Raw genomic sequence first — 10423 nt, forward strand, 5'->3', positions numbered from 1 at the left:
TTTACATGACATCATTGGTGATATTAACCTAGATCCCTTGGTTAAGGTAATGTTTGCCAGTTTTCTTCAATGTAAAGTTACTATTTTTCCCTTTCCGTATTTTGCTTTTTGAAGTCAGTCACTGAGTTCAGTCTACCCTAGAACTCAAAGGGGGAATTAAAGGAACTTTCTTTTTAAAAATGTAGTAGTCTTGGGGGCCTGGCTGGCTCTGTGAAGAGCATGCGACTCTTGATCTCAGGGTGAGTTTGAACCCTCATGTTGGGTGTAGAGATTACAAAAAAAAAAATCTTTATAAAAATAAAATTAAAAATGTAACACTCCTTAAGAAGGATGTACCATATATTGATCTATAGTTAGATGGCATAATGTCAGTTAAGAAAACAGGCTCCGGTGCTACACTACCTGGGTTCAAACTCTTGCCTCTACGTTGTCTATGTGGTCTTTGGCTACTTATACTTGGCCTCTCAGTTTATCTATAAAATGGGAGTGTTAATAGCACCTACCTTATAGGATTATTGAGAGGATTTAATGAGAAAGTGTGTAAAGTGCTTAGAACAGTGTCTGACCCTATACCAAGTGTAGATAAATGTTCGCTGTTATTCACTTTTTTTGTACCTACAAATACTGCAATGAATAACTTTGTATATGTTATCTTCCACACAGTGGTGAGGCAGGTGGGTATACTATAAGAGATTTCTAGACATGGTTACTTGCCTTTGTAATTTTGGTAGGTATTGTAGCATTTTGCATATCCATCAAAGACCTAGAAGTACATCTGTGTTTCTATATCCATGTTACCAAATTATTTGGTATTTGTCAATCAATTGGTGCCTACTTTTATTATGAATTAATTTGAGCATCTTTTTACTGAGCCATTTAAGAGTTAAGATTTTAGGGGCACCTGGGTGGTTCAGTCCGTTAAGCATCTGACTCGTGATTTCGGCTCAGGTCATGATCTCAGTTTGCGAGACTGAGCCCTGCATCAGGCTCTGTGCTGACAGCGTGGAGCCTACTTGGGATTCCCTCTTGCCCTGTCTCTGGTTCATTCGTTCTTTCTCTCTCTCTCTCTCCCCCCCCTCCCCCGCTCTCAGAACAAATAAACTTTAAAAAAAAATAAATGAAATGAAAAGGATGACAAAAACATGAACTAAGGCAAAGCCACTGGAAATAATACAAGGAATTAATTAGAATTTTAGGAGATAAAAAAATCTAATTAAGGGTGCCTGGGCAGCTCAGTCAGTTAGCATCTGACTCTTGGTTTCTGCTCAGGTAATGATCTCACAGTTTGAGAGATCAAGCCCCAAGTTGGGCTCTGTGCTATCATAGCACAGAGCCTACCTGGGATTCCCTCTCTCCTCTTTTTTTTTTTTTTTTTTTTTAAATGTTGATTTATTTTTGACAGAGAGAGAGAGAGAGAGAGAGCACAAGCAGGGGAGGGCAGAGAAAGGAGACAGAATGTGAAGCAGGCTCCAGGCTGGAGCTGTCAGCACAGACCCCGATGCGGGGCTCGAACCCATGAATTGCGAGATCATGACCTGAGCTGAAGTCAGACGCTTAACCAACTAAGCCACCCAGGTGCCCCCTCCAGCTACTTCTTAATGCAGTGTTCCATGCAGCCACCATCAATCAAAGCTGGCCCATGAAATAAAACCCATTTGCCACATCTGGTCTCCACTACATTAATCTGTTTGCCTCGATATGTTCCTCCATGGATTTCATATACATACATGTACGTACACACATACACACATACCAGTATTTTGTTCTGAAAAGGATTGAGACTTACAAGAACACACAAACTGTAAAAAGTTAATAAATTTAAAAAACAAATGCAAAAGAATAAAGAAAACACCAAAAATGGTGCCAAGAAAAAGGCTAAAAATATGTACAGCATAAAATCACTATGTCTGCTCTGGAGTGGGCCACAAATGACTTTGGCTTTCTAGTGGGCATCACAAAAAGGAAAGCCCAGTCCACAGTCCAGGAGATAAACAGGAAAGTACTCAAAATGGGAACTATTATGTGTATTTAGACCAAACAGTAATTTTTATGGAGCAAAGAGAACACTATAGAATGAACAAGATGAACTAGATATACAAGATACACAACTACCACTTCTCAAAGAGTTGGGAGGTTTCTGATAGTACCATCAAGAGATACCTACGGTGTCTTACCAAAGACCAATGCAGCAAAACTGATTTTACAAAAAGCACGCACAAGCTTTAAGAACTGGCTATGTGCTTTTAGTTTTTTCCTTCAGTGCCTCCCTAAGTATAAACTTTTTGAAGACAAGAACCACGTTTTCTAACGATTACATATACCTCATGATGCTTTGTACTGTATTCTGCCAAAAAGCATTCAATAACAGTGAGAATTTACATAGCACAATTCAAGCCCACTCTGATAAAAATTCTCTAAGTTAAACACAGGAATTCCCACTCCTACCAAATAGAATAAAAATGATAACTGAAGTTTCAAAAGACAGAATTTCTGGACCTTCTATATACTATTATTCAATTACAATTTAATTTGTGATGTCCCAAGAGCAGTTTTTTGTTGTTGAGTTTTTTGTTGTTGTTGTTTTGTTTTGTTTGCACATCCCTAGCACAAAACTTACAAAAAAGCCAGTCAATACCATGGACTCTGATCAAATAAAATGAAACTCATAGCAAAAGCTTTGGCAACCCCTATCAAAGGAAATACAGTATCACAACCTTTCAAGAACATAATCAATAGCTCTTTATAAACCAGCTGACAAAGGCAGGTTCATTTTTCAAATGACTCTGCAAGTCTGCAAGTAGACAACGAATTATAATGCAGATTTTCCCTACTTCTTTCCAAGAACCTGTAGTTTCTGTAAACGCCAAGCTGTCAAAGAACTGCTGCTTCTGAGCTCTTCCATATACATACACATACACATACACACACACACGTGCGCGCGTCACTATCAAACAGTCTTAGATTTCTCTGTATGACCATTACCTATTCCCTCTCCTCTACCTGGTCAAATTGGAAATGCAATGAAGCCTGATGAATTATTTAGGTAAAACGATTATCAACAACTCAAGTACTATATTAAAAAACTTAAATTACTACTCTTAAGTATGGGCATTAGGATACATTAACCATCCTCTATTTGTATTTTATTAATGGAAATCATTAATAAATAAGTAGTCTCAGCCAACTGTGGTTGAGTTTTTTAATACATTTAGTATTTCAGTTTGCAGTATGCTTATTCGGAATTCCCTGTGCACAGGGGCACACCCTACCGTCACCAAGAGAGGACAGCTCTAACAAGTGAAAGAACATGGACAAGCATGGGCGGGGGGTTCCTCCAAATAAATGTCAGAAAACCCTGAACCTCTGTTTCATTAAAATGGGAAATAATCATCTCTATTCAATAGAATTATTGGGAGAATTAAATGAGGTTAAGATTTGTAAACTACCTACGAAATGCATATAAAATAGATGCTCAATACGTGTTCAATTTCTTGCTGCTTTTTTTAATAGGTAAGGAAACAGAAGCTGAGCAGGTGATCTGTCCAAGGCCAATGGCTAGCAATTGTAAAACACAGGCTAAAAGTCTAAGGGCCTAATGTTCTTTCCACTACATCATGCAGAATTAAAACAGCAGAACCCTCGCACCGCATGTTTGTCACTGATGGTCATGCAAAGAAAAAGAATTAACAATCAGAACACCTGGGGCACATAAATGACTCAGTCAGTTAAGCATCCCACTTCAGCTCACATCACAATCTAATGGTTGGTTTCCTTGAGTTCCAGTCCTGCAAGGGGCTCTGCACTGATAGGGCAGAGCCTGCTCGGGAGTCTCTCTCTCTGCCCCTCCCCCACTCTCGAAAAATAAACTTAAAAAAAAATAATAAAAACAATATGAATGCCTATTAGATGCTAAACACTATGCTAATCTCTTTCTGCTCATCTCCCGCCAAAATAGACTTTAAAAAATAAAAATAAACAATCTGAATGCTTTTTAGATGAACACTATACTTCTCTCTTTCCTAACACCTACCCTATAAAGCTAATGTATTTATCCCATTTTACTGAGAGAAATTCTTAACTTGTCCGAAGTCACAAGGCTAATAAGTGATAACGCAGGATTAATCCAGGTGTGTTTTCCCCACTAACCTGCCTCAAAACTGTGCAGGTATTTAAAAATCACTGTCTATTGGGGCACCTGGGTGGCTCAGTCGGTTAAGCGTACGACTTCAGCTCAGGCCACGATCTCTTGGTCTGTGAGTTTGAGCCCCGCGTCAGGCTCTGGGCTGATGGCTCGGAGCCTGGAGCCTGCTTCCGATTCTGTGTCTCCCTATCTCTCTGCCCCTCCCCCGTTCATGCTCTGTCTCTCTCTGTCTCAAAAATAAATAAACTTAAAAAAAAAAAAAAAGCTGCTGAGAATTCAACTCAGTTTTTAAAAATCACTGTCTACCAAAATCAAATTCTAAATAACCTGGAAATTTTTATAGAGCCTTCTAATTTATTAGTGGAAACCATCCATAGCTCCACCATTCCCTCTCCTTAAACTTGTTCTTGATAAAGTAAAACAACTTATGGTAACTATAGTGACAAATTTACATTTGTATAACGTTACAGTTTAATAGTATAGATTTGTCAATTTTTATTAGATACAACTACTGAGATTTTTTCATACGCTAGCTCACATCTCATTTTAATACTTTCAAGACTCCTATGAGGTAGGGATTATTACCATTTTACAGATAAGAAAACAGAAGTTTGAAGAGAGAAAGTCTTCTCTATGGTTATACAACTAGTAAGCATAGGGCCTTACCCTGGACCTCTCTAAGAGAAAAGCACATATACTCCTGCATCCACTGCTTCAGCTAACCATTTGCTTTTCTCAACTTACTCATCAGAGCTAAGGGAAGGGAAGTGTGTATATGGAAGGATTCTTTCTCCAAAAATGTAATAGAAAATACTGGCCAAAACTCAACAGAACAAGAAAAACAGGAAGAAGTTAAAAGGTTGTCTCAGATCTCTTCCCTCCCCCAAGGTTATCAGGGAATTTCTAATAAATGCTTAAGGGCAGACATTTTTAAACTATTCCAGAGCACAGGGGAAAAAAGGAGAGTTTTTCACTTCATTCTTAGAAGGCGGCTTAACTCTGACACCAAAACCAGGCAACGATAGCAAACCAAAAAGAAAACATAAATATTATATTTATCCTTTGTGACTATAAATGCAAAAATCTTAATGTATGTAACTATAAAAACTAAGGAAACGTGTAGTACAATCCCATCTGTAAAGGGAAAACCAATGTGAATGTATGTATGTATGGTTGGATATATGTAGGTTGGATATACACACGTACACATCAATCAAAGATACAGGTGGAAATATAAACCCTAAACTGTTAACAATGGTTACCTGGGACAGGAATGATCTTGGGGGTGAAGGAAAGGACGGGGACAAGAAGTAAAGGGAGGTTTTCAGCTTTTACTGAATATACCTACATACTACCTGAATTTTTATAATGAACATGCATCATGTCTTCCATTAAAATATATAAATGAAAAGCACAGCCTAAATACTCATTTGCTGTATCTTCTCTACTTGTTACAATGAAAACGAATTCTTCTATTTACTCATTGGGCGTTCATTTATTTAACATGGAGGGGGGTTGCAGCTCCTATGAATGGGCACTGAGCTTATAAGCACTTGTGCCAGCCACCAGGTATTTACACCCTATTGTTTTTTTAAGTAAACTCCACCCCCCACCCATGGGGCTTGAACTCAGGACCCTGAGATCAAGAGTCACATGCTCTACCTATGGACTGAGCCAGGCACCCCTAGGGCCTTTTTTTTTTTTTTTAAACCCAGGATGGAACAGTTACTTCCTTCCATAAGATACATGCTGAATTTTAAGTCAAGTTCCAATTTTTACCATTTATTATTTTTTTAGGTCACGTGTCAGGGGTAAGAAATATTTTTTTTTCTGGAATTTTTACTGCCTTTATTCTAAAAAACAGCACCAGATCATTTTTATTGAGTTTTTTTTTGGGGGGGGGGGATTAAAAAAATTCATTTGTATTCATAGTGCTGGACACTATGTTGGACAATGGATATGCAAAAATGAATAAATAACATATGGCTTCTCCCTACACTTAAGGAGCTGTTAATCTTGCATACCTATGTCTGATACAGAGTGCCACATAAAAACTGAAATATGTACCTCAGTAATCCTGCACTTCAAGATGAAACTGGCAAACTGCCCTGCTCAAAAATAAGTTAATTTCAGTTTAACCCAGAAAATTTTTAACATTTATGAAAGATGGAAAATTATTCAATTATTTTAAGATAAAGGGAACATATCAGTGGGAGAACAGAACAAGGAAGCTGTAGGGTAATATAAAACACAACGTCTCAGTGAAGAGTGGGTTCTAGGATTAGCTATGCCACCAAGAAGCTGTTACTAGGTTTACTCTTTCTGGTTGCTTCTGTATAGGAAATATGGAAATCATATCTACCTTATTAGGACAGAAGAAAACAAAGGCTTTATTTTTAAAAGAATAACAAAATCTAGGGTCTCCTGGGTGGCTCAGCTGGTTGAGCATCCAACTTCGGCTCAGGTCATGGTCTCACGGTTTGTGGGTTCGAGCCCTGCATCAGGCTCTGTGTTAACAAACAGCTCAGAGCCTGGAGCCTGCTTCGGATTCTGTGTGTCTCTCTCTCCCCCCTGTTCATGCTCTGCCTCTCTCTGCCTCTCAAAAATAAATAAATGTTAAAAAAAAAAAATTTTTTTTTAAAAGAATAACAAAATCTGGTGAATATGAGGCACTATGGCCACAACACCTGCTTTTTGTTGTTTGGTTTGGTTTTTTATTTATTTTTCCCCACTGTGTCAATGATTAGCCGAGCAAATTTGCAAACACAATTTAACTTCTGTATGCCTCTTGGAGTGGAAAGAATGGAGGAAGATCTGAGTGTACATTCAAACCCTCCTACTAACTCTAAGGTTAAAAAACAAGCAATTTATTTAACCTTTTTGCACCTTAGCTTCCTAGCAGTAAAACATGGATAAACTTATCTTACAGAATCATTTCAAAGACTAAATGAGAAAATACATGTGAAAACAAACTTAGAAACCATTATAGACATTTTGTCTAAATAAACAAAAGGCCAATAAGAACATGAAAAGATACTCAACATCATTAGCCATTAAGGAAATGCAAATGAAAACCACAGTGAGATACCACTTCAGACCCACTAGCATGGCTGTCATCAAAAAGGCAACATTAACAAGTCCTGGAGAAAATGGAACCCTCATATTTTGCTAGTGAAAATGTAAAATGGTGCAGCCATTGGACAACAGAAGTTTGGTATCGTAAGACCCAGCTATACCACATCTCAGTATACACCCGAGAGAACTGAAAACACATGTCCACACAAAAACTTGTAAATGAGTGTTCATAGCAACAATTCTCATAACAGCCAAAAAGTAGAAACAACCCAAATGTCCATCAACTGATGAGAGGATGATCAAAATGTGTCATACCCATAGAGAAAACATTATTCAGCCATAAAAATGAAGTAGGCAAAATGCACAATATGGATGAACCCTAAAAATATTATGCTAAGTAAAAGACACAAATGGCCACATATTTGTATGATTCATTTTCTATCAAACATCCAGAATAGGCAAATCTCGGGACAGAAAGTAGATCAATATTTGCCAAGTGCAGGAGAAGAGGAATGAGAGTGACAGCTAATGAGGAATGAGAGTGACAGTTATGGGGTAAGGGGGTTTCTTTTCAGCATGATGAAAATATTCTTGAACTGGTGATGTCTGCACTATCTTGTGAATATACTAAAGCCACTGAATTGTACACATTGTAAGAGTGAATTTTGTTGGTATAAGAATTATATCTCAATTAAAAAAACTATTATAAAAATTTAAGTTTCTGCTCCTCATCATCAGTCAATATTCTACTTTTTCCAAGAGGTTGTTCCTGTAGCTTGTAACAGCTATGAAAAGCTCTCTGAAGTCAGATGTGATACAGATGAATGGTATTTTTAGTAAAGTAAAACTACTAATCATTCCAGAGAAACTTTCCACAGATCACATTAATTTGGTATAATTTTATTTCTTCAAAAGAAAAGTCCTTATTAATAGCAAGTTTGTAGGGAGTAGAAAGAGCTTCAAGGAGTCTTTCCAGAGTACACTGAAAAAAACCAAATAGGTCAGAATGTAACACGTTTTTCTGCTTTTTTATAATAAGTGGACATTTAGTTTTCAGATATGCCCCTGCCTATCAACTAAAACCGAAGTAGATGGAAGTTTGCAATGTCTACCACCTTTCATGTTCTGTTCTCCTGCCACTCTGCTAAATCCATCAGGGGTTCCTAATCTCCATCAATTACTCCTTCCCATTACTCTTCTCAGGGATTAAAATGCTTAGCAAACTCTTCAAATGCAATCAATTCATTCCTAACGTTGAAGGAGTTTATAGAGTTAGGCCCAATGTTTAAGGTTAAATTTAGTCTATGTTGCTTGAATAAATACACAGCAAAATGATTTCCTGGGGTTTGGGATAGACAATCTATAGAGTTGTGTAATGCTGTCTAAGTCATTGGGAATTTTTTCATGTATTGGGTCATGGGGCAAAGACAGTCACCAACTTTTGTCCACAAAAAGTATTATGTATAAAAACTTCCTGGTTCTAGAACAAAGAGGCATTTTATTGCTCAAAGCACAAGTAAGATATTTTCCTTCCATTTAGTATTGTTATACTAAAATAGCATACCAACAAAACCAGCTAGGTAACAGCATGACCAAGGTATATGAACAAAGATAAATTGTTTTTTATTAAGTATTCCTCCTGGGGGGGGGGGGGGGTTAGAAAAAAGTTCTTCACACATACGAAAATAATCCCAGATTAAGCCAAAGAAAACCATGTGGATTACTATTTTCCAAAACGGGCGGATTTTGAGTGGCAATTTTAATTTGAGAGTTTGTCAACCTATGCCAGGATGTGTTGTGGGTATATTTGGCACGACAAAATGTGCAGCAAGAGGTGACCTGTCAAACAGCTGCTATACAGTTACTCCCTCAAAGACCACTTCCAACTTCTGGGATAATGTCTGTGTAGGAGAGAAAGACGTCAAAGCACCAAGAAAACCACTTGCTGTCAGAGCAGCAGCAAGTCCAAACCGTTCATCCCAGGTCGAAATCCCACCCGCAACTTCACGAGCCGGCCAGACTGCGGCTCCTTTCTACTATCAGTCTACCTAACGTATGAAAAATAAATACATAACCAGAGATCCTTGCCAACCCTCTCTTCCTTCTCTTTGTGACTCCTCCAAAGGCTGAAGGGATGTTAACAGCCTGCAGGCCCAGGGAAAGCCAAGCCCCACGCCGCAACACAGGCATCCAGGAGCCTCGCCACAGCCCGGGGGCCTCGGGCGGGCGTCCCCCACCCACCGGGCAAGGCTGGTCACTGGCCACACAAAGAAGCCGGCTGCCGGAGCCGGCCGCCGGGCTCGCCCCGGGGCCCGGCGCCTCCGCATGTGGTGCCCGCACGCCGGGAGGACAAGACCCGCCGGAAAATGAGGATTAACGCCCAAACCTGTTGCATGATGCGTGTCCCTTTCACCCAGAAATGAACAAGGGTGCTCGGGGAGGGTGGGGAGACGAGAGCGGCCGGGCAGTGCGGAACGAGGCCGCACCCGGCAGGCGGCGCGGAGGCAGAGGCCGCCCGCGGGGCTCCCACCTCGGGCGCTTTGTCTGCGGTGGCGGCGGCGGGGCGCGGGAGCCCCTCCCTCAGCCGAGCGGCTCCACCGCCCCGCGGCCCGCGCCCAGGAAGAAAGCCGGGCCCGCCACCCCCGCCTCCTCCACCCGCCCGCGCTCGCCGCCCGGCCGCGGGGCCTGCGCGCTCCTCCCGCCAGGGCCGCCCGGGCCGCACCGCGGCCACACTCACCTGGCTGGCGCTGGCGCTCGCGCGGGCGGCCGGCAGCTCCGGGGTTGGTGGGGAGGACGCGGGGACGCGAGCTAGGCGCGGGCGGAGGCGGAGGACGAGGCGGGAGAAAGGCGGGCCGGGGGCGGAGCGGGCCTGGACGGCGGCGGCGGCGACTCCAGCCACTCGCGGCAAATCGTGTCCCGGCCCCTCCGTGCGTCAGGCAAGGGGCGGCGGCGCGATCGGCCTGGCGACCTCCCCGCACCCGCGGCCCGACCCGCGTCCGCGCGACCCCGCGCGCGCGCGATTAGCGGCGGCGCAGCGACCCCGCCCGGCGCGGAAGGGGGCGGGGCGGGCAGTCCCACCGGGGCTGCGGTGGGGGTGGGGCGAGGAAGGGGCCTCCGACGCACCCCGGCTGACCCCGAGAAGCTTGCCGCGCGCGGGGCTCCGCGCTGCCAAGCCCGCAGCGGTGTGGGTAACGATAGGAGCACTGG

The 10423-nt window shown here is 41.9% G+C and overlaps 1 protein-coding gene across 2 annotated transcripts in view; it reads right to left on the bottom strand.

Moving 5' to 3' along the window:
• SESTD1 (SEC14 and spectrin domain containing 1) overlaps positions 1-10193 on the bottom strand; it is a 151475-nt gene extending 141282 nt beyond the window's left edge. Inside the window, exon 1 of one of the 2 annotated variants that reach the window (XM_042994805.1) lies at positions 9954-10193. The gene's annotated coding sequence lies outside the window, so the exon portion shown is untranslated. Of the gene's footprint in view, positions 1-9602; positions 9758-9953 lie in introns of those variants that run through there. The other variant, XM_042994807.1, reaches the window with a different exon arrangement.
• Between the last annotated feature and the right edge of the window lie 230 nt (positions 10194-10423).

Source organism: Panthera tigris, chromosome C1, assembly GCF_018350195.1.
Source record: "Panthera tigris isolate Pti1 chromosome C1, P.tigris_Pti1_mat1.1, whole genome shotgun sequence".
In the NCBI taxonomy this organism is placed as follows: domain Eukaryota; kingdom Metazoa; phylum Chordata; class Mammalia; order Carnivora; family Felidae; genus Panthera; species Panthera tigris.